General features: G+C 41.2%; 13 non-coding genes across 13 annotated transcripts; all 13 read left to right on the forward strand.

The window, feature by feature from the left end:
- The first annotated feature begins 6,285 nt into the window (after positions 1–6,285).
- On the forward strand, positions 6,286–6,357 carry trnap-agg (transfer RNA proline (anticodon AGG)). Its single transcript has one exon. It is a non-coding gene; the product is annotated as a tRNA-Pro (tRNA).
- Positions 6,358–7,527: 1,170 nt separating this feature from the next.
- Positions 7,528–7,599, forward strand: trnap-agg (transfer RNA proline (anticodon AGG)). Its single transcript has one exon. It is a non-coding gene; the product is annotated as a tRNA-Pro (tRNA).
- Positions 7,600–8,769: 1,170 nt separating this feature from the next.
- Positions 8,770–8,841, forward strand: trnap-agg (transfer RNA proline (anticodon AGG)). The gene has a single exon. It is a non-coding gene; the product is annotated as a tRNA-Pro (tRNA).
- A 1,170-nt stretch (positions 8,842–10,011) lies between these two features.
- On the forward strand, positions 10,012–10,083 carry trnap-agg (transfer RNA proline (anticodon AGG)). Its single transcript has one exon. It is a non-coding gene; the product is annotated as a tRNA-Pro (tRNA).
- Positions 10,084–11,253: 1,170 nt separating this feature from the next.
- On the forward strand, positions 11,254–11,325 carry trnap-agg (transfer RNA proline (anticodon AGG)). Its single transcript has one exon. It is a non-coding gene; the product is annotated as a tRNA-Pro (tRNA).
- A 1,170-nt stretch (positions 11,326–12,495) lies between these two features.
- On the forward strand, positions 12,496–12,567 carry trnap-agg (transfer RNA proline (anticodon AGG)). Its single transcript has one exon. It is a non-coding gene; the product is annotated as a tRNA-Pro (tRNA).
- A 1,170-nt stretch (positions 12,568–13,737) lies between these two features.
- Positions 13,738–13,809, forward strand: trnap-agg (transfer RNA proline (anticodon AGG)). Its single transcript has one exon. It is a non-coding gene; the product is annotated as a tRNA-Pro (tRNA).
- Positions 13,810–14,979: 1,170 nt separating this feature from the next.
- trnap-agg (transfer RNA proline (anticodon AGG)) lies at positions 14,980–15,051 on the forward strand. Its single transcript has one exon. It is a non-coding gene; the product is annotated as a tRNA-Pro (tRNA).
- Positions 15,052–16,221: 1,170 nt separating this feature from the next.
- On the forward strand, positions 16,222–16,293 carry trnap-agg (transfer RNA proline (anticodon AGG)). The gene has a single exon. It is a non-coding gene; the product is annotated as a tRNA-Pro (tRNA).
- A 1,170-nt stretch (positions 16,294–17,463) lies between these two features.
- On the forward strand, positions 17,464–17,535 carry trnap-agg (transfer RNA proline (anticodon AGG)). The gene has a single exon. It is a non-coding gene; the product is annotated as a tRNA-Pro (tRNA).
- Positions 17,536–18,705: 1,170 nt separating this feature from the next.
- On the forward strand, positions 18,706–18,777 carry trnap-agg (transfer RNA proline (anticodon AGG)). Its single transcript has one exon. It is a non-coding gene; the product is annotated as a tRNA-Pro (tRNA).
- Positions 18,778–19,947: 1,170 nt separating this feature from the next.
- On the forward strand, positions 19,948–20,019 carry trnap-agg (transfer RNA proline (anticodon AGG)). Its single transcript has one exon. It is a non-coding gene; the product is annotated as a tRNA-Pro (tRNA).
- A 1,170-nt stretch (positions 20,020–21,189) lies between these two features.
- On the forward strand, positions 21,190–21,261 carry trnap-agg (transfer RNA proline (anticodon AGG)). Its single transcript has one exon. It is a non-coding gene; the product is annotated as a tRNA-Pro (tRNA).
- Positions 21,262–21,973: the final 712 nt, after the last annotated feature.

Genomic DNA, 21,973 nt, shown 5'->3' on the forward strand with positions numbered 1-21,973 from the left:
AGTTCGTTGCTGTTTTCGATGGTGAGCTTTGCAGGAGTAAACTGATGTAGCGTTCCGCGTACACCAGTTTCCACTCGCTATAGGCCACGAAGTTACCGCGAGGTAACTGGGTGTGTCCGTAGGCCTGGTAGTGCGCTGTGCAGCATCCAGCCTCTGTCCGAGTCTCGGAGCAGATGAGCTGAAGCGAATGCCCAAAAAGGGTGCGTCCAAGAGAAGAAGCAGAAGAGGCAGAAGAGAGAAGAGCCAGAAGAGAGATCCCAAGAACGTGTCTTGCTCTTATACGGGACCGTTTATTGCTCCCGCCATTACGGGATTGGCTGAACCAAGTTAGACGTCATTCGTGGTGGACGTCGCAGAATTCTCCTGTGGGAATGTGGAAGTTGTAGTCCCTACATCCCCCCTGTGGTCTCAGGATGCGGCTGAAGCCAGTGTTCCTCGAGAGCACAAAAGTCAGTTCACAGTCCACAGGTCAAGTACATTGGGTCGGTAACACAGTTCACAATTGATTGACAAACATCCAGGCATTTATCCACAATTAACTAAACTGGTCTAAAACACATGATACAAACAATGTGAAACACTAAGGTCGAACAGTGAATACATTGTCACAAAACATAAGAAACCTTGGTGAAAGGGTTAGTCGTTTTGTTAGTTCAGGTGTTTTGTTAGTTATTGGATGATGTCCAGAAGGTGGAGCACCAACAGGAATGACCCAGCCATGAAAATGTTCAGATGATGTAGGGGTCTAGGATGGAGAGGCTGTAGCCTTTTTGGAAGTCTTGTTCAGACTGACCAATTGTTCTAGTCCCTACAGTCAGGTTGCTGACGAGGGTTGTCATTTGAAATATGTGGGGGCATTTTCAAATTAGGGCAGCTTTCTGTATCCAAGCTTAACCTTATGGCTGTGTCATCAGGAAGGAAATGGAGAGGTGGTCTCATTTCTAAATGATGTGGTAAGCTCACAAGTGGTCTTGTCTTGCTTGGGGAAGAGGTGGAGTAAGGCACACTGGGGTGTGGCAATATACTTGTAAAGATTACACTGTAGTTTCTACATGCAATACTTTACGATGGTTCAGTAGGTGTAGAAAGAAGCAATGAACGTTTACGAGTTATAACAGGTGTCGGATTTAACTCTACAGTACCTACTTACGATCTGCGTTTGCTGCTGCTATATGCAAATCTAAGTGGCTGCTATAAACTACCAGTTTATTTTGCCACCCCCCTTTGGTAGGAAAGGTGTGCAAAAGAAAGTGGTCAAAGCTTCAGCTGGGAGTCTGCCTGTGAAGAGACCACGGCTATAGATCAGTCTTATTCAACGTCTTTTGATGGAGGTTGAACAAGACCAGATAGCTCTTTGGAGTGGTTACTCAAGGCATACACACTACTGAACAAAGGTTAGAGGCTTTAGTTGTCCTCAGAGGAACTGAAGAAGCTCTCTTCAGACAAGGTATCTTCCCTATCAGAGTCATGCTGGTGACTCTGAGGCTTGGGCCTACCGGGTCGGTCTTCTCTCCAATTCCGGCTGGAATCAGAGTGTGAGAAGCGACCACGGTGGCTCTTAACCGGGAACTTACTCACATGCCGTTGTTTTGAGCCATTAGATTTTAATGGGGCAACTTGGGAAGTGCCGGCGGGCTTGGTTGGAACAACGTGCTCAGCTGTTTCCAATACCTCGTTCCTGGGCACAATCCTTAAAGTGTCCCAGACCATTTGGGCTTCATTTCTTAATTCAAGGGCTGAGTGCTGGCCCCTTGAAAACAGTGAAACATGAGTTCGGACACAGGGGTGCAGGTTGTGCACAAAAAGGGATTTGAAGGCTTGATCTTCATCTAAGCCTGGTCCGTTTCTGCCCTGGAAAAAAGCATGTTTAAGACGTTGGTAAAAGTCTTTTGGTCTTTCTGTACGGCTGTGTTTAACCTCCACAGATTTGATCATGGCTGTGGCCTGATCAAACCGTGGCAGGTACTCAGCTACCAACGCTTCACAAACCTTGGGATAGCTGGAATGAACCTGTGGTGGAAGTTGTTCCATAAATGTATGGATCTCTCTGGTTGAGGTTTTCCATACAAGTCGTACCTTTTCTCGATCGGTTGCCCTGGGCAGATCCGAGAGACAGTAGTCTACTTCCCTCAAGTAACTCTGAATGTTAAATTCGGAGTCCTTCGGGTCAAATGTGTGGACATACTTCGCCATGGCCTCTAGCTCCTCAAAGCGAAGACCATGTGAAGTTGCACTAGTCTGCCTGTTTGGAGAAGGAGAGCCTGAAATCACATTTGAATGTGAATGCGTTTCATGCGGAGCTCGACGTCCTCGGTTTGGTTTAGAGGGTGGAGCTACAAAACTGTCATTCTCACAATGGTTGGCAGAAGATGAATTGTCGCTGTCAGTGTACTGTACAGAGCTGTCACCTATCCTCTCAGTTATAAAGGGAAAGCTAGCGGGATTAGCGTTGCTTTTTGTGTGCCCAATTAATAACGTTAGATCTCCTCTACCGTGTCCACGGGAGGGTTCCCTGACCTCCTCACGAGAGGGGTGGGCATGGAAGGTACAGTCCTGTACTTGCCTGACTGTTTCTCCCTTGCGGAGATGGACCACCGTTGGGATGGAGTCCCCCCTTTCCCTCTCCAGGGAAGAGGTGGGCAAACCATTGCATGGGTGGTCAACAGCACTGCAATCTGAGGAGACTGACGAGTCTCCATCAGAGCAAGCTGTGGAACCGGGATCTGACAAACCCGAATCAATTTGTGACCCCCCTTCCCCCGCCTTGTGGTGTAAGGAGGAAGCAGGAGAAGCTGGAGTTGGGCAAGCCTGAGAAAGCAGGCTTACAGAAGAGAGTGGATGTGGTAGCTTGTGGCATCCACTCTTCAACTGAAATAATTCCTCTCTGTAGGAACAAAGATCTGATTCGGCTGAATGCAGATCACGCAAGTATTGTACTGCTTTCTTGCCAACAGTTTGAAGCTCAAGTAAAACACTGGTGTGTTGTCCTTTGAGGTATGCCATCTCTGATTCTAAGTTTTTGTTGCTCTGAAGAGCAAGACTAATCTGTCTGGCAAAATTCAAGACCAGACAACTTAGAATTGGGTCTTTTGACTGGGTGGGGGAGTGACCTTTCTCGTTGATTAAGGAGAACATTTCTTTCCTACAATCAGTGAGGTTCATCTGATTCAGGAAAGCTACGTAGCCAGGTGCTAAACCTTGGGCTAAAAAGGAAAGGTACTCATCAATAGATATGGGTTCCATATCTCACGCCAAATAAAGCTAAAAGCTGAATCAGTAACTTAAGAGGGTACTCTTGAAGTTAACTATTTCACAAGGGCCTTGAGCTCCTAAAAGTTGGCAATGAATTGTTCACCAAAATCACAATCCAACATACAAGTTGTGATGAAGGATAAAGAATTTAAAAGGCTCTTTGAATATTCTCTAACTATAGTACAAGGTAGCTATAGCATCACACAGGGACTCGAGTTGCACTAGCGGTACTGCAATGCAACAACAGCAAAATGACCGAACTTATGGCGGATATTAAGACCGTAAAATAGGAACTGTGATGCTGATCACATTAATCCTAAATACCAGAATGTGATTGGTTGAAATTACAATTAAATTTGGATTTAAATGTAAAATTCAATTAATTATTAAAATTACTTTGACAAAGTAATTATAATTAATAATACAGTGCGGCTAATAATACTATTATTGATAATACGTATTATACCGGAAGGTAAATGCCAATCAACAAACTACCGTGTAAGATTACGAATGTAATGCCACAATGTTACACGAGGGGGCAGTATATTGAGAAAGCGGCTCATGCAGGCTTTCAAAAATGGTACAAGGGTGACATCTAGCGGTATTTTCAAAAAATTGCACAGGTGGCAATTTAGCTGAGAAAGAATGCCGAGAATTCGTTCTGGAGTCACGTGACATGAGCCAAAGCTCGTCTTTCTCATGCAGAGCTCCAAATTAGGAAGGGGAATTCGTTATGAAGTCACAAGACATGAAATTTGAGCCAAAGCTAGTCTTCCTCACGCGGGGCGCCAAAATATGTAGGGGTCCTCGCACGGGACTCCAAATTATGTAGGGTCCTCGCACGGGCCGCCAAATAACGCAGGGATTTTACTCTCTACGAAACCGGGGCGCCAGTTAAACGTTGTGTAGCAGTATAACTGCAAAAAGTAATCAGTCTCATAAAATTACTATTATCAGAAATATCTAACCACAAATTTAGTATTTTAATTAATAATTAAAATAACCAATTTTAATGATTAAACATACCGATAACCTGAAGGTTGGAAGTTCTTCGAAAGACTGCTTTAACTCGGCTCTCATGTCTATGCGATTCCAAAACGGACACCGGGGTTTAATAAAATATATTTATTAAACAAACATACAAACACATAACAGATAAACTAACGGGAAGTTAGTAAGGAAATTTAGTTGGGTATGTGTGTGTGCGTGTGTGTGGCGCGCGCAAGCGCGCGTGTCGCTAGAGTTCTGGGTGTGGTAATGAGTTAGAGTTAGCTGTGAGAAGGGACTACTTGCGTAGTTTTACTCTATATATGCGCAAAAGACGGCGAATCAATTCACGTACATATATATGTAGCTAACCAAACACATTACAATGGTTGGATGGTAAATATTGAAACACAGATCCACGAAAACAGTTAAGACTAAACTAAACACTGGCTATGCCTGAATGTTTGTTCTCTTACTGAGTCCATACGCATTGGATCCAAAAGACGTGCTGTCCTTATAGGAGCCGCGATGGTGCTGTGAATGCGTGTCCTGGAGAGATGCGCAGGCTGGGGTGTTCCCGTCTTAGCAGCGCGTTGTCGTCTGATCCGCTGGTCCTTTTCCAGGTGTAAAAGTTCGTTGCTGTTTTCGATGGTGAGCTTTGCAGGAGTAAACTGATGTAGCGTTCCGCGTACACCAGTTTCCACTCGCTATAGGCCACGAAGTTACCGCGAGGTAACTGGGTGTGTCCGTAGGCCTGGTAGTGCGCTGTGCAGCATCCAGCCTCTGTCCGAGTCTCGGAGCAGATGAGCTGAAGCGAATGCCCAAAAAGGGTGCGTCCAAGAGAAGAAGCAGAAGAGGCAGAAGAGAGAAGAGCCAGAAGAGAGATCCCAAGAACGTGTCTTGCTCTTATACGGGACCGTTTATTGCTCCCGCCATTACGGGATTGGCTGAACCAAGTTAGACGTCATTCGTGGTGGACGTCGCAGAATTCTCCTGTGGGAATGTGGAAGTTGTAGTCCCTACACCATTATGCTCTTGTGCAGCCTTTTTTCTTGACAGTATTCATGAATGACATTTTTGTTAATGACTATCGTGGCCATGTAAAGTCTATTTTACATTGTGTGATGAAAGTGTTTCGCTAAATGCAATGAAGTTCCTGCATTGACTGTGTTTTGGCATTTGTTTCTTCTTAGTGAACATGCATATATGCTTTGAAATTTAGACGCGCTCGAATTTTGTACATTTTGAAAGCTTCACAACATATAATTGCAGCTCTTGATTTTGAGTGAAAAATGTCTTGAATGCACTGAAGACTTATAATTGTTAATCGCCCCAAACATTCTGGACCATTCACTCCTTTTTGCATTACTGGTCCATTCACTTGTGTAAATGTGCTTCCAGAAGAAACCATTGTCTGGCAAGGTAACATGTCCTCTCCTTTTGAAATGTATCGTATGTATGTCCTAGCAAATAGTCAGAGCAACAAATAAAAACGAGAATGCTTTTCTTTATTTCAATGTTAAACCTGTTTATGTCCAAAGAAATGTCATTGTTTTATGAACCAATGAGCTACAGCCGGTCTTTAGCCCACCTATGCCTACAACTGTTTAGGCAATCCAAGAAAACTCCATTTGTTTATGATGTTATAATGAGTATGTTGAAAACAGGATTTTGATTGACCGTTTGTTCAAAATGACTGTCTTTACAGTGCATTGCAGCCCGGGCATAGTAGGCCACAGGTGGTTGAACTGGATTTATTTTGTGCAGTGTTGTCCATGAATTTCTGACTGCAGAATGAAACCACCTCTGAAAGTAACAGTAAGTTGACATTGTTGCATAGTCTTTCATGACACCATTGAGGTACACTTCGATTGACCACAAAAAGCTGAATTGCTGATGCTGAACATGAATCCATTGCGCTGAACTGAAATAGATTTTTCAACCAGATGTGGCCATTTTTCTATGATAAGGCTCAGCAAAGAGACTATGAATTATGGGCTCTTTCAATTAGTAACTGTCTGGAGGTCCACATACACTCTGCCTGTGGGCTCGTTGGTCTAGGGGTATGATTCTCGCTTAGGGTGCGAGAGGTCCCGGGTTCAAATCCCGGACGAGCCCTCCAAAAAAACAGTCAGCACCGCGCTTTTGGCTGGTGCTTAGGATTTCTGGCCTTTGCCATTGTCTCAATACGCAATTACAAGATGACATCCTCACACCATGAGATCTGCGCTAAACCACTGAGAACCCAAATCAGTCATAGAGCTACCCATTATGCTCTTGTGCAGCCTTTTTTCTTGACAGTATTCATGAATGACATTTTTGTTAATGACTATCGTGGCCATGTAAAGTCTATTTTACATTGTGTGATGAAAGTGTTTCGCTAAATGCAATGAAGTTCCTGCATTGACTGTGTTTTGGCATTTGTTTCTTCTTAGTGAACATGCATATATGCTTTGAAATTTAGACGCGCTCGAATTTTGTACATTTTGAAAGCTTCACAACATATAATTGCAGCTCTTGATTTTGAGTGAAAAATGTCTTGAATGCACTGAAGACTTATAATTGTTAATCGCCCCAAACATTCTGGACCATTCACTCCTTTTTGCATTACTGGTCCATTCACTTGTGTAAATGTGCTTCCAGAAGAAACCATTGTCTGGCAAGGTAACATGTCCTCTCCTTTTGAAATGTATCGTATGTATGTCCTAGCAAATAGTCAGAGCAACAAATAAAAACGAGAATGCTTTTCTTTATTTCAATGTTAAACCTGTTTATGTCCAAAGAAATGTCATTGTTTTATGAACCAATGAGCTACAGCCGGTCTTTAGCCCACCTATGCCTACAACTGTTTAGGCAATCCAAGAAAACTCCATTTGTTTATGATGTTATAATGAGTATGTTGAAAACAGGATTTTGATTGACCGTTTGTTCAAAATGACTGTCTTTACAGTGCATTGCAGCCCGGGCATAGTAGGCCACAGGTGGTTGAACTGGATTTATTTTGTGCAGTGTTGTCCATGAATTTCTGACTGCAGAATGAAACCACCTCTGAAAGTAACAGTAAGTTGACATTGTTGCATAGTCTTTCATGACACCATTGAGGTACACTTCGATTGACCACAAAAAGCTGAATTGCTGATGCTGAACATGAATCCATTGCGCTGAACTGAAATAGATTTTTCAACCAGATGTGGCCATTTTTCTATGATAAGGCTCAGCAAAGAGACTATGAATTATGGGCTCTTTCAATTAGTAACTGTCTGGAGGTCCACATACACTCTGCCTGTGGGCTCGTTGGTCTAGGGGTATGATTCTCGCTTAGGGTGCGAGAGGTCCCGGGTTCAAATCCCGGACGAGCCCTCCAAAAAAACAGTCAGCACCGCGCTTTTGGCTGGTGCTTAGGATTTCTGGCCTTTGCCATTGTCTCAATACGCAATTACAAGATGACATCCTCACACCATGAGATCTGCGCTAAACCACTGAGAACCCAAATCAGTCATAGAGCTACCCATTATGCTCTTGTGCAGCCTTTTTTCTTGACAGTATTCATGAATGACATTTTTGTTAATGACTATCGTGGCCATGTAAAGTCTATTTTACATTGTGTGATGAAAGTGTTTCGCTAAATGCAATGAAGTTCCTGCATTGACTGTGTTTTGGCATTTGTTTCTTCTTAGTGAACATGCATATATGCTTTGAAATTTAGACGCGCTCGAATTTTGTACATTTTGAAAGCTTCACAACATATAATTGCAGCTCTTGATTTTGAGTGAAAAATGTCTTGAATGCACTGAAGACTTATAATTGTTAATCGCCCCAAACATTCTGGACCATTCACTCCTTTTTGCATTACTGGTCCATTCACTTGTGTAAATGTGCTTCCAGAAGAAACCATTGTCTGGCAAGGTAACATGTCCTCTCCTTTTGAAATGTATCGTATGTATGTCCTAGCAAATAGTCAGAGCAACAAATAAAAACGAGAATGCTTTTCTTTATTTCAATGTTAAACCTGTTTATGTCCAAAGAAATGTCATTGTTTTATGAACCCATGAGCTACAGCCGGTCTTTAGCCCACCTATGCCTACAACTGTTTAGGCAATCCAAGAAAACTCCATTTGTTTATGATGTTATAATGAGTATGTTGAAAACAGGATTTTGATTGACCGTTTGTTCAAAATGACTGTCTTTACAGTGCATTGCAGCCCGGGCATAGTAGGCCACAGGTGGTTGAACTGGATTTATTTTGTGCAGTGTTGTCCATGAATTTCTGACTGCAGAATGAAACCACCTCTGAAAGTAACAGTAAGTTGACATTGTTGCATAGTCTTTCATGACACCATTGAGGTACACTTCGATTGACCACAAAAAGCTGAATTGCTGATGCTGAACATGAATCCATTGCGCTGAACTGAAATAGATTTTTCAACCAGATGTGGCCATTTTTCTATGATAAGGCTCAGCAAAGAGACTATGAATTATGGGCTCTTTCAATTAGTAACTGTCTGGAGGTCCACATACACTCTGCCTGTGGGCTCGTTGGTCTAGGGGTATGATTCTCGCTTAGGGTGCGAGAGGTCCCGGGTTCAAATCCCGGACGAGCCCTCCAAAAAAACAGTCAGCACCGCGCTTTTGGCTGGTGCTTAGGATTTCTGGCCTTTGCCATTGTCTCAATACGCAATTACAAGATGACATCCTCACACCATGAGATCTGCGCTAAACCACTGAGAACCCAAATCAGTCATAGAGCTACCCATTATGCTCTTGTGCAGCCTTTTTTCTTGACAGTATTCATGAATGACATTTTTGTTAATGACTATCGTGGCCATGTAAAGTCTATTTTACATTGTGTGATGAAAGTGTTTCGCTAAATGCAATGAAGTTCCTGCATTGACTGTGTTTTGGCATTTGTTTCTTCTTAGTGAACATGCATATATGCTTTGAAATTTAGACGCACTCGAATTTTGTACATTTTGAAAGCTTCACAACATATAATTGCAGCTCTTGATTTTGAGTGAAAAATGTCTTGAATGCACTGAAGACTTATAATTGTTAATCGCCCCAAACATTCTGGACCATTCACTCCTTTTTGCATTACTGGTCCATTCACTTGTGTAAATGTGCTTCCAGAAGAAACCATTGTCTGGCAAGGTAACATGTCCTCTCCTTTTGAAATGTATCGTATGTATGTCCTAGCAAATAGTCAGAGCAACAAATAAAAACGAGAATGCTTTTCTTTATTTCAATGTTAAACCTGTTTATGTCCAAAGAAATGTCATTGTTTTATGAACCAATGAGCTACAGCCGGTCTTTAGCCCACCTATGCCTACAACTGTTTAGGCAATCCAAGAAAACTCCATTTGTTTATGATGTTATAATGAGTATGTTGAAAACAGGATTTTGATTGACCGTTTGTTCAAAATGACTGTCTTTACAGTGCATTGCAGCCCGGGCATAGTAGGCCACAGGTGGTTGAACTGGATTTATTTTGTGCAGTGTTGTCCATGAATTTCTGACTGCAGAATGAAACCACCTCTGAAAGTAACAGTAAGTTGACATTGTTGCATAGTCTTTCATGACACGATTGAGGTACACTTCGATTGACCACAAAAAGCTGAATTGCTGATGCTGAACATGAATCCATTGCGCTGAACTGAAATAGATTTTTCAACCAGATGTGGCCATTTTTCTATGATAAGGCTCAGCAAAGAGACTATGAATTATGGGCTCTTTCAATTAGTAACTGTCTGGAGGTCCACATACACTCGGCCTGTGGGCTCGTTGGTCTAGGGGTATGATTCTCGCTTAGGGTGCGAGAGGTCCCGGGTTCAAATCCCGTACGAGCCCTCCAAAAAAACAGTCAGCACCGCGCTTTTGGCTGGTGCTTAGGATTTCTGGCCTTTGCCATTGTCTCAATACGCAATTACAAGATGACATCCTCACACCATGAGATCTGCGCTAAACCACTGAGAACCCAAATCAGTCATAGAGCTACCCATTATGCTCTTGTGCAGCCTTTTTTCTTGACAGTATTCATGAATGACATTTTTGTTAATGACTATCGTGGCCATGTAAAGTCTATTTTACATTGTGTGATGAAAGTGTTTCGCTAAATGCAATGAAGTTCCTGCATTGACTGTGTTTTGGCATTTGTTTCTTCTTAGTGAACATGCATATATGCTTTGAAATTTAGACGCGCTCGAATTTTGTACATTTTGAAAGCTTCACAACATATAATTGCAGCTCTTGATTTTGAGTGAAAAATGTCTTGAATGCACTGAAGACTTATAATTGTTAATCGCCCCAAACATTCTGGACCATTCACTCCTTTTTGCATTACTGGTCCATTCACTTGTGTAAATGTGCTTCCAGAAGAAACCATTGTCTGGCAAGGTAACATGTCCTCTCCTTTTGAAATGTATCGTATGTATGTCCTAGCAAATAGTCAGAGCAACAAATAAAAACGAGAATGCTTTTCTTTATTTCAATGTTAAACCTGTTTATGTCCAAAGAAATGTCATTGTTTTATGAACCAATGAGCTACAGCCGGTCTTTAGCCCACCTATGCCTACAACTGTTTAGGCAATCCAAGAAAACTCCATTTGTTTATGATGTTATAATGAGTATGTTGAAAACAGGATTTTGATTGACCGTTTGTTCAAAATGACTGTCTTTACAGTGCATTGCAGCCCGGGCATAGTAGGCCACAGGTGGTTGAACTGGATTTATTTTGTGCAGTGTTGTCCATGAATTTCTGACTGCAGAATGAAACCACCTCTGAAAGTAACAGTAAGTTGACATTGTTGCATAGTCTTTCATGACACGATTGAGGTACACTTCGATTGACCACAAAAAGCTGAATTGCTGATGCTGAACATGAATCCATTGCGCTGAACTGAAATAGATTTTTCAACCAGATGTGGCCATTTTTCTATGATAAGGCTCAGCAAAGAGACTATGAATTATGGGCTCTTTCAATTAGTAACTGTCTGGAGGTCCACATACACTCTGCCTGTGGGCTCGTTGGTCTAGGGGTATGATTCTCGCTTAGGGTGCGAGAGGTCCCGGGTTCAAATCCCGGACGAGCCCTCCAAAAAAACAGTCAGCACCGCGCTTTTGGCTGGTGCTTAGGATTTCTGGCCTTTGCCATTGTCTCAATACGCAATTACAAGATGACATCCTCACACCATGAGATCTGCGCTAAACCACTGAGAACCCAAATCAGTCATAGAGCTACCCATTATGCTCTTGTGCAGCCTTTTTTCTTGACAGTATTCATGAATGACATTTTTGTTAATGACTATCGTGGCCATGTAAAGTCTATTTTACATTGTGTGATGAAAGTGTTTCGCTAAATGCAATGAAGTTCCTGCATTGACTGTGTTTTGGCATTTGTTTCTTCTTAGTGAACATGCATATATGCTTTGAAATTTAGACGCGCTCGAATTTTGTACATTTTGAAAGCTTCACAACATATAATTGCAGCTCTTGATTTTGAGTGAAAAATGTCTTGAATGCACTGAAGACTTATAATTGTTAATCGCCCCAAACATTCTGGACCATTCACTCCTTTTTGCATTACTGGTCCATTCACTTGTGTAAATGTGCTTCCAGAAGAAACCATTGTCTGGCAAGGTAACATGTCCTCTCCTTTTGAAATGTATCGTATGTATGTCCTAGCAAATAGTCAGAGCAACAAATAAAAACGAGAATGCTTTTCTTTATTTCAATGTTAAACCTGTTTATGTCCAAAGAAATGTCATTGTTTTATGAACCAATGAGCTACAGCCGGTCTTTAGCCCACCTATGCCTACAACTGTTTAGGCAATCCAAGAAAACTCCATTTGTTTATGATGTTATAATGAGTATGTTGAAAACAGGATTTTGATTGACCGTTTGTTCAAAATGACTGTCTTTACAGTGCATTGCAGCCCGGGCATAGTAGGCCACAGGTGGTTGAACTGGATTTATTTTGTGCAGTGTTGTCCATGAATTTCTGACTGCAGAATGAAACCACCTCTGAAAGTAACAGTAAGTTGACATTGTTGCATAGTCTTTCATGACACCATTGAGGTACACTTCGATTGACCACAAAAAGCTGAATTGCTGATGCTGAACATGAATCCATTGCGCGGAACTGAAATAGATTTTTCCACCAGATGTGGCCATTTTTCTATGATAAGGCTCAGCAAAGAGACTATGAATTATGGGCTCTTTCAATTAGTAACTGTCTGGAGGTCCACATACACTCTGCCTGTGGGCTCGTTGGTCTAGGGGTATGATTCTCGCTTAGGGTGCGAGAGGTCCCGGGTTCAAATCCCGGACGAGCCCTCCAAAAAAACAGTCAGCACCGCGCTTTTGGCTGGTGCTTAGGATTTCTGGCCTTTGCCATTGTCTCAATACGCAATTACAAGATGACATCCTCACACCATGAGATCTGCGCTAAACCACTGAGAACCCAAATCAGTCATAGAGCTACCCATTATGCTCTTGTGCAGCTTTTTTTCTTGACAGTATTCATGAATGACATTTTTGTTAATGACTATCGTGGCCATGTAAAGTCTATTTTACATTGTGTGATGAAAGTGTTTCGCTAAATGCAATGAAGTTCCTGCATTGACTGTGTTTTGGCATTTGTTTCTTCTTAGTGAACATGCATATATGCTTTGAAATTTAGACGCGCTCGAATTTTGTACATTTTGAAAGCTTCACAACATATAATTGCAGCTCTTGATTTTGAGTGAAAAATGTCTTGAATGCACTGAAGACTTATAATTGTTAATCGCCCCAAACATTCTGGACCATTCACTCCTTTTTGCATTACTGGTCCATTCACTTGTGTAAATGTGCTTCCAGAAGAAACCATTGTCTGGCAAGGTAACATGTCCTCTCCTTTTGAAATGTATCGTATGTATGTCCTAGCAAATAGTCAGAGCAACAAATAAAAACGAGAATGCTTTTCTTTATTTCAATGTTAAACCTGTTTATGTCCAAAGAAATGTCATTGTTTTATGAACCAATGAGCTACAGCCGGTCTTTAGCCCACCTATGCCTACAACTGTTTAGGCAATCCAAGAAAACTCCATTTGTTTATGATGTTATAATGAGTATGTTGAAAACAGGATTTTGATTGACCGTTTGTTCAAAATGACTGTCTTTACAGTGCATTGCAGCCCGGGCATAGTAGGCCACAGGTGGTTGAACTGGATTTATTTTGTGCAGTGTTGTCCATGAATTTCTGACTGCAGAATGAAACCACCTCTGAAAGTAACAGTAAGTTGACATTGTTGCATAGTCTTTCATGACACCATTGAGGTACACTTCGATTGACCACAAAAAGCTGAATTGCTGATGCTGAACATGAATCCATTGCGCTGAACTGAAATAGATTTTTCAACCAGATGTGGCCATTTTTCTATGATAAGGCTCAGCAAAGAGACTATGAATTATGGGCTCTTTCAATTAGTAACTGTCTGGAGGTCCACATACACTCTGCCTGTGGGCTCGTTGGTCTAGGGGTATGATTCTCGCTTAGGGTGCGAGAGGTCCCGGGTTCAAATCCCGGACGAGCCCTCCAAAAAAACAGTCAGCACCGCGCTTTTGGCTGGTGCTTAGGATTTCTGGCCTTTGCCATTGTCTCAATACGCAATTACAAGATGACATCCTCACACCATGAGATCTGCGCTAAACCACTGAGAACCCAAATCAGTCATAGAGCTACCCATTATGCTCTTGTGCGGCTTTTTTTCTTGACAGTATTCATGAATGACATTTTTGTTAATGACTATCGTGGCCATGTAAAGTCTATTTTACATTGTGTGATGAAAGTGTTTCGCTAAATGCAATGAAGTTCCTGCATTGACTGTGTTTTGGCATTTGTTTCTTCTTAGTGAACATGCATATATGCTTTGAAATTTAGACGCGCTCGAATTTTGTACATTTTGAAAGCTTCACAACATATAATTGCAGCTCTTGATTTTGAGTGAAAAATGTCTTGAATGCACTGAAGACTTATAATTGTTAATCGCCCCAAACATTCTGGACCATTCACTCCTTTTTGCATTACTGGTCCATTCACTTGTGTAAATGTGCTTCCAGAAGAAACCATTGTCTGGCAAGGTAACATGTCCTCTCCTTTTGAAATGTATCGTATGTATGTCCTAGCAAATAGTCAGAGCAACAAATAAAAACGAGAATGCTTTTCTTTATTTCAATGTTAAACCTGTTTATGTCCAAAGAAATGTCATTGTTTTATGAACCAATGAGCTACAGCCGGTCTTTAGCCCACCTATGCCTACAACTGTTTAGGCAATCCAAGAAAACTCCATTTGTTTATGATGTTATAATGAGTATGTTGAAAACAGGATTTTGATTGACCGTTTGTTCAAAATGACTGTCTTTACAGTGCATTGCAGCCCGGGCATAGTAGGCCACAGGTGGTTGAACTGGATTTATTTTGTGCAGTGTTGTCCATGAATTTCTGACTGCAGAATGAAACCACCTCTGAAAGTAACAGTAAGTTGACATTGTTGCATAGTCTTTCATGACACCATTGAGGTACACTTCGATTGACCACAAAAAGCTGAATTGCTGATGCTGAACATGAATCCATTGCGCGGAACTGAAATAGATTTTTCAACCAGATGTGGCCATTTTTCTATGATAAGGCTCAGCAAAGAGACTATGAATTATGGGCTCTTTCAATTAGTAACTGTCTGGAGGTCCACATACACTCTGCCTGTGGGCTCGTTGGTCTAGGGGTATGATTCTCGCTTAGGGTGCGAGAGGTCCCGGGTTCAAATCCCGGACGAGCCCTCCAAAAAAACAGTCAGCACCGCGCTTTTGGCTGGTGCTTAGGATTTCTGGCCTTTGCCATTGTCTCAATACGCAATTACAAGATGACATCCTCACACCATGAGATCTGCGCTAAACCACTGAGAACCCAAATCAGTCATAGAGCTACCCATTATGCTCTTGTGCAGCCTTTTTTCTTGACAGTATTCATGAATGACATTTTTGTTAATGACTATCGTGGCCATGTAAAGTCTATTTTACATTGTGTGATGAAAGTGTTTCGCTAAATGCAATGAAGTTCCTGCATTGACTGTGTTTTGGCATTTGTTTCTTCTTAGTGAACATGCATATATGCTTTGAAATTTAGACGCGCTCGAATTTTGTACATTTTGAAAGCTTCACAACATATAATTGCAGCTCTTGATTTTGAGTGAAAAATGTCTTGAATGCACTGAAGACTTATAATTGTTAATCGCCCCAAACATTCTGGACCATTCACTCCTTTTTGCATTACTGGTCCATTCACTTGTGTAAATGTGCTTCCAGAAGAAACCATTGTCTGGCAAGGTAACATGTCCTCTCCTTTTGAAATGTATCGTATGTATGTCCTAGCAAATAGTCAGAGCAACAAATAAAAACGAGAATGCTTTTCTTTATTTCAATGTTAAACCTGTTTATGTCCAAAGAAATGTCATTGTTTTATGAACCAATGAGCTACAGCCGGTCTTTAGCCCACCTATGCCTACAACTGTTTAGGCAATCCAAGAAAACTCCATTTGTTTATGATGTTATAATGAGTATGTTGAAAACAGGATTTTGATTGACCGTTTGTTCAAAATGACTGTCTTTACAGTGCATTGCAGCCCGGGCATAGTAGGCCACAGGTGGTTGAACTGGATTTATTTTGTGCAGTGTTGTCCATGAATTTCTGACTGCAGAATGAAACCACCTCTGAAAGTAACAGTAAGTTGACATTGTTGCATAGTCTTTCATGACACGATTGAGGTACACTTCGATTGACCACAAAAAGCTGAATTGCTGATGCTGAACATGAATCCATTGCGCTGAACTGAAATAGATTTTTCAACCAGATGTGGCCATTTTTCTATGATAAGGCTCAGCAAAGAGACTATGAATTATGGGCTCTTTCAATTAGTAACTGTCTGGAGGTCCACATACACTCTGCCTGTGGGCTCGTTGGTCTAGGGGTATGATTCTCGCTTAGGGTGCGAGAGGTCCCGGGTTCAAATCCCGGACGAGCCCTCCAAAAAAACAATCAGCACCGCGCTTTTGGCTGGTGCTTAGGATTTCTGGCCTTTGCCATTGTCTCAATACGCAATTACAAGATGACATCCTCACACCATGAGATCTGCGCTAGACCACTGAGAACCCAAATCAGTCATAGAGCTACCCATTATGCTCTTGTGCGGCTTTTTTTCTTGACAGTATTCATGAATGACATTTTTGTTAATGACTATCGTGGCCATGTAAAGTCTATTTTACATTGTGTGATGAAAGTGTTTCGCTAAATGCAATGAAGTTCCTGCATTGACTGTGTTTTGGCATTTGTTTCTTCTTAGTGAACATGCATATATGCTTTGAAATTTAGACGCGCTCGAATTTTGTACATTTTGAAAGCTTCACAACATATAATTGCAGCTCTTGATTTTGAGTGAAAAATGTCTTGAATGCACTGAAGACTTATAATTGTTAATCGCCCCAAACATTCTGGACCATTCACTCCTTTTTGCATTACTGGTCCATTCACTTGTGTAAATGTGCTTCCAGAAGAAACCATTGTCTGGCAAGGTAACATGTCCTCTCCTTTTGAAATGTATCGTATGTATGTCCTAGCAAATAGTCAGAGCAACAAATAAAAACAAGAATGCTTTTCTTTATTTCAATGTTAAACCTGTTTATGTCCAAAGAAATGTCATTGTTTTATGAACCAATGAGCTACAGCCGGTCTTTAGCCCACCTATGCCTACAACTGTTTAGGCAATCCAAGAAAACTCCATTTGTTTATGATGTTATAATGAGTATGTTGAAAACAGGATTTTGATTGACCGTTTGTTCAAAATGACTGTCTTTACAGTGCATTGCAGCCCGGGCATAGTAGGCCACAGGTGGTTGAACTGGATTTATTTTGTGCAGTGTTGTCCATGAATTTCTGACTGCAGAATGAAACCACCTCTGAAAGTAACAGTAAGTTGACATTGTTGCATAGTCTTTCATGACACGATTGAGGTACACTTCGATTGACCACAAAAAGCTGAATTGCTGATGCTGAACATGAATCCATTGCGCTGAACTGAAATAGATTTTTCAACCAGATGTGGCCATTTTTCTATGATAAGGCTCAGCAAAGAGACTATGAATTATGGGCTCTTTCAATTAGTAACTGTCTGGAGGTCCACATACACTCTGCCTGTGGGCTCGTTGGTCTAGGGGTATGATTCTCGCTTAGGGTGCGAGAGGTCCCGGGTTCAAATCCCGGACGAGCCCTCCAAAAAAACAGTCAGCACCGCCCTTTTGGCTGGTGCTTAGGATTTCTGGCCTTTGCCATTGTCTCAATACGCAATTACAAGATGACATCCTCACACCATGAGATCTGCGCTAAACCACTGAGAACCCAAATCAGTCATAGAGCTACCCATTATGCTCTTGTGCAGCCTTTTTTCTTGACAGTATTCATGAATGACATTTTTGTTAATGACTATCGTGGCCATGTAAAGTCTATTTTACATTGTGTGATGAAAGTGTTTCGCTAAATGCAATGAAGTTCCTGCATTGACTGTGTTTTGGCATTTGTTTCTTCTTAGTGAACATGCATATATGCTTTGAAATTTAGACGCGCTCGAATTTTGTACATTTTGAAAGCTTCACAACATATAATTGCAGCTCTTGATTTTGAGTGAAAAATGTCTTGAATGCACTGAAGACTTATAATTGTTAATCGCCCCAAACATTCTGGACCATTCACTCCTTTTTGCATTACTGGTCCATTCACTTGTGTAAATGTGCTTCCAGAAGAAACCATTGTCTGGCAAGGTAACATGTCCTCTCCTTTTGAAATGTATCGTATGTATGTCCTAGCAAATAGTCAGAGCAACAAATAAAAACGAGAATGCTTTTCTTTATTTCAATGTTAAACCTGTTTATGTCCAAAGAAATGTCATTGTTTTATGAACCAATGAGCTACAGCCGGTCTTTAGCCCACCTATGCCTACAACTGTTTAGGCAATCCAAGAAAACTCCATTTGTTTATGATGTTATAATGAGTATGTTGAAAACAGGATTTTGATTGACCGTTTGTTCAAAATGACTGTCTTTACAGTGCATTGCAGCCCGGGCATAGTAGGCCACAGGTGGTTGAACTGGATTTATTTTGTGCAGTGTTGTCCATGAATTTCTGACTGCAGAATGAAACCACCTCTGAAAGTAACAGTAAGTTGACATTGTTGCATAGTCTTTCATGACACGATTGAGGTACACTTCGATTGACCACAAAAAGCTGAATTGCTGATGCTGAACATGAATCCATTGCGCTGAACTGAAATTGATTTTTCAACCAGATGTGGCCATTTTTCTATGATAAGGCTCAGCAAAGAGACTATGAATTATGGGCTCTTTCAATTAGTAACTGTCTGGAGGTCCACATACACTCTGCCTGTGGGCTCGTTGGTCTAGGGGTATGATTCTGGCTTAGGGTGCGAGAGGTCCCGGGTTCAAATCCCGGACGAGCCCTCCAAAAAAACAGTCAGCACCGCGCTTTTGGCTGGTGCTTAGGATTTCTGGCCTTTGCCATTGTCTCAATACGCAATTACAAGATGACATCCTCACACCATGAGATCTGCGCTAAACCACTGAGAACCCAAATCAGTCATAGAGCTACCCATTATGCTCTTGTGCAGCTTTTTTTCTTGACAGTATTCATGAATGACATTTTTGTTAATGACTATCGTGGCCATGTAAAGTCTATTTTACATTGTGTGATGAAAGTGTTTCGCTAAATGCAATGAAGTTCCTGCATTGACTGTGTTTTGGCATTTGTTTCTTCTTAGTGAACATGCATATATGCTTTGAAATTTAGACGCGCTCGAATTTTGTACATTTTGAAAGCTTCACAACATATAATTGCAGCTCTTGATTTTGAGTGAAAAATGTCTTGAATGCACTGAAGACTTATAATTGTTAATCGCCCCAAACATTCTGGACCATTCACTCCTTTTTGCATTACTGGTCCATTCACTTGTGTAAATGTGCTTCCAGAAGAAACCATTGTCTGGCAAGGTAACATGTCCTCTCCTTTTGAAATGTATCGTATGTATGTCCTAGCAAATAGTCAGAGCAACAAATAAAAACGAGAATGCTTTTCTTTATTTCAATGTTAAACCTGTTTATGTCCAAAGAAATGTCATTGTTTTATGAACCCATGAGCTACAGCCGGTCTTTAGCCCACCTATGCCTACAACTGTTTAGGCAATCCAAGAAAACTCCATTTGTTTATGATGTTATAATGAGTATGTTGAAAACAGGATTTTGATTGACCGTTTGTTCAAAATGACTGTCTTTACAGTGCATTGCAGCCCGGGCATAGTAGGCCACAGGTGGTTGAACTGGATTTATTTTGTGCAGTGTTGTCCATGAATTTCTGACTGCAGAATGAAACCACCTCTGAAAGTAACAGTAAGTTGACATTGTTGCATAGTCTTTCATGACACCATTGAGGTACACTTCGATTGACCACAAAAAGCTGAATTGCTGATGCTGAACATGAATCCATTGCGCTGAACTGAAATAGATTTTTCAACCAGATGTGGCCATTTTTCTATGATAAGGCTCAGCAAAGAGACTATGAATTATGGGCTCTTTCAATTAGTAACTGTCTGGAGGTCCACATACACTCTGCCTGTGGGCTCGTTGGTCTAGGGGTATGATTCTCGCTTAGGGTGCGAGAGGTCCCGGGTTCAAATCCCGGACGAGCCCTCCAAAAAAACAGTCAGCACCGCGCTTTTGGCTGGTGCTTAGGATTTCTGGCCTTTGCCATTGTCTCAATACGCAATTACAAGATGACATCCTCACACCATGAGATCTGCGCTAAACCACTGAGAACCCAAATCAGTCATAGAGCTACCCATTATGCTCTTGTGCAGCTTTTTTTCTTGACAGTATTCATGAATGACATTTTTGTTAATGACTATCGTGGCCATGTAAAGTCTATTTTACATTGTGTGATGAAAGTGTTTCGCTAAATGCAATGAAGTTCCTGCATTGACTGTGTTTTGGCATTTGTTTCTTCTTAGTGAACATGCATATATGCTTTGAAATTTAGACGCGCTCGAATTTTGTACATTTTGAAAGCTTCACAACATATAATTGCAGCTCTTGATTTTGAGTGAAAAATGTCTTGAATGCACTGAAGACTTATAATTGTTAATCGCCCCGAACATTCTGGACCATTCACTCCTTTTTGCATTACTGGTCCATTCACTTGTGTAAATGTGCTTCCAGAAGAAACCATTGTCTGGCAAGGTAACATGTCCTCTCCTTTTGAAATGTATCGTATGTATGTCCTAGCAAATAGTCAGAGCAACAAATAAAAACGAGAATGCTTTTCTTTATTTCAATGTTAAACCTGTTTATGTCCAAAGAAATGTCATTGTTTTATGAACCAATGAGCTACAGCCGGTCTTTAGCCCACCTATGCCTACAACTGTTTAGGCAATCCAAGAAAACTCCATTTGTTTATGATGTTATAATGAGTATGTTGAAAACAGGATTTTGATTGACCGTTTGTTCAAAATGACTGTCTTTACAGTGCATTGCAGCCCGGGCATAGTAGGCCACAGGTGGTTGAACTGGATTTATTTTGTGCAGTGTTGTCCATGAATTTCTGACTGCAGAATGAAACCACCTCTGAAAGTAACAGTAAGTTGACATTGTTGCATAGTCTTTCATGACACCATTGAGGTACACTTCGATTGACCACAAAAAGCTGAATTGCTGATGCTGAACATGAATCCATTGCGCTGAACTGAAATAGATTTTTCAACCAGATGTGGCCATTTTTCTATGATAAGGCTCAGCAAAGAGACTATGAATTATGGGCTCTTTCAATTAGTAACTGTCTGGAGGTCCACATACACTCTGCCTGTGGGCTCGTTGGTCTAGGGGTATGATTCTCGCTTAGGGTGCGAGAGGTCCCGGGTTCAAATCCCGGACGAGCCCTCCAAAAAAACAGTCAGCACCGCGCTTTTGGCTGGTGCTTAGGATTTCTGGCCTTTGCCATTGTCTCAATACGCAATTACAAGATGACATCCTCACACCATGAGATCTGCGCTAAACCACTGAGAACCCAAATCAGTCATAGAGCTACCCATTATGCTCTTGTGCAGCTTTTTTTCTTGACAGTATTCATGAATGACATTTTTGTTAATGACTATCGTGGCCATGTAAAGTCTATTTTACATTGTGTGATGAAAGTGTTTCGCTAAATGCAATGAAGTTCCTGCATTGACTGTGTTTTGGCATTTGTTTCTTCTTAGTGAACATGCATATATGCTTTGAAATTTAGACGCGCTCGAATTTTGTACATTTTGAAAGCTTCACAACATATAATTGCAGCTCTTGATTTTGAGTGAAAAATGTCTTGAATGCACTGAAGACTTATAATTGTTAATCGCCCCGAACATTCTGGACCATTCACTCCTTTTTGCATTACTGGTCCATTCACTTGTGTAAATGTGCTTCCAGAAGAAACCATTGTCTGGCAAGGTAACATGTCCTCTCCTTTTGAAATGTATCGTATGTATGTCCTAGCAAATAGTCAGAGCAACAAATAAAAACGAGAATGCTTTTCTTTATTTCAATGTTAAACCTGTTTATGTCCAAAGAAATGTCATTGTTTTATGAACCAATGAGCTACAGCCGGTCTTTAGCC

The sequence above is a fragment of the Conger conger genome, chromosome 15 (genome assembly GCF_963514075.1).
Source record: "Conger conger chromosome 15, fConCon1.1, whole genome shotgun sequence".
NCBI classification, from domain to species: Eukaryota; Metazoa; Chordata; class Actinopteri; order Anguilliformes; family Congridae; genus Conger; species Conger conger.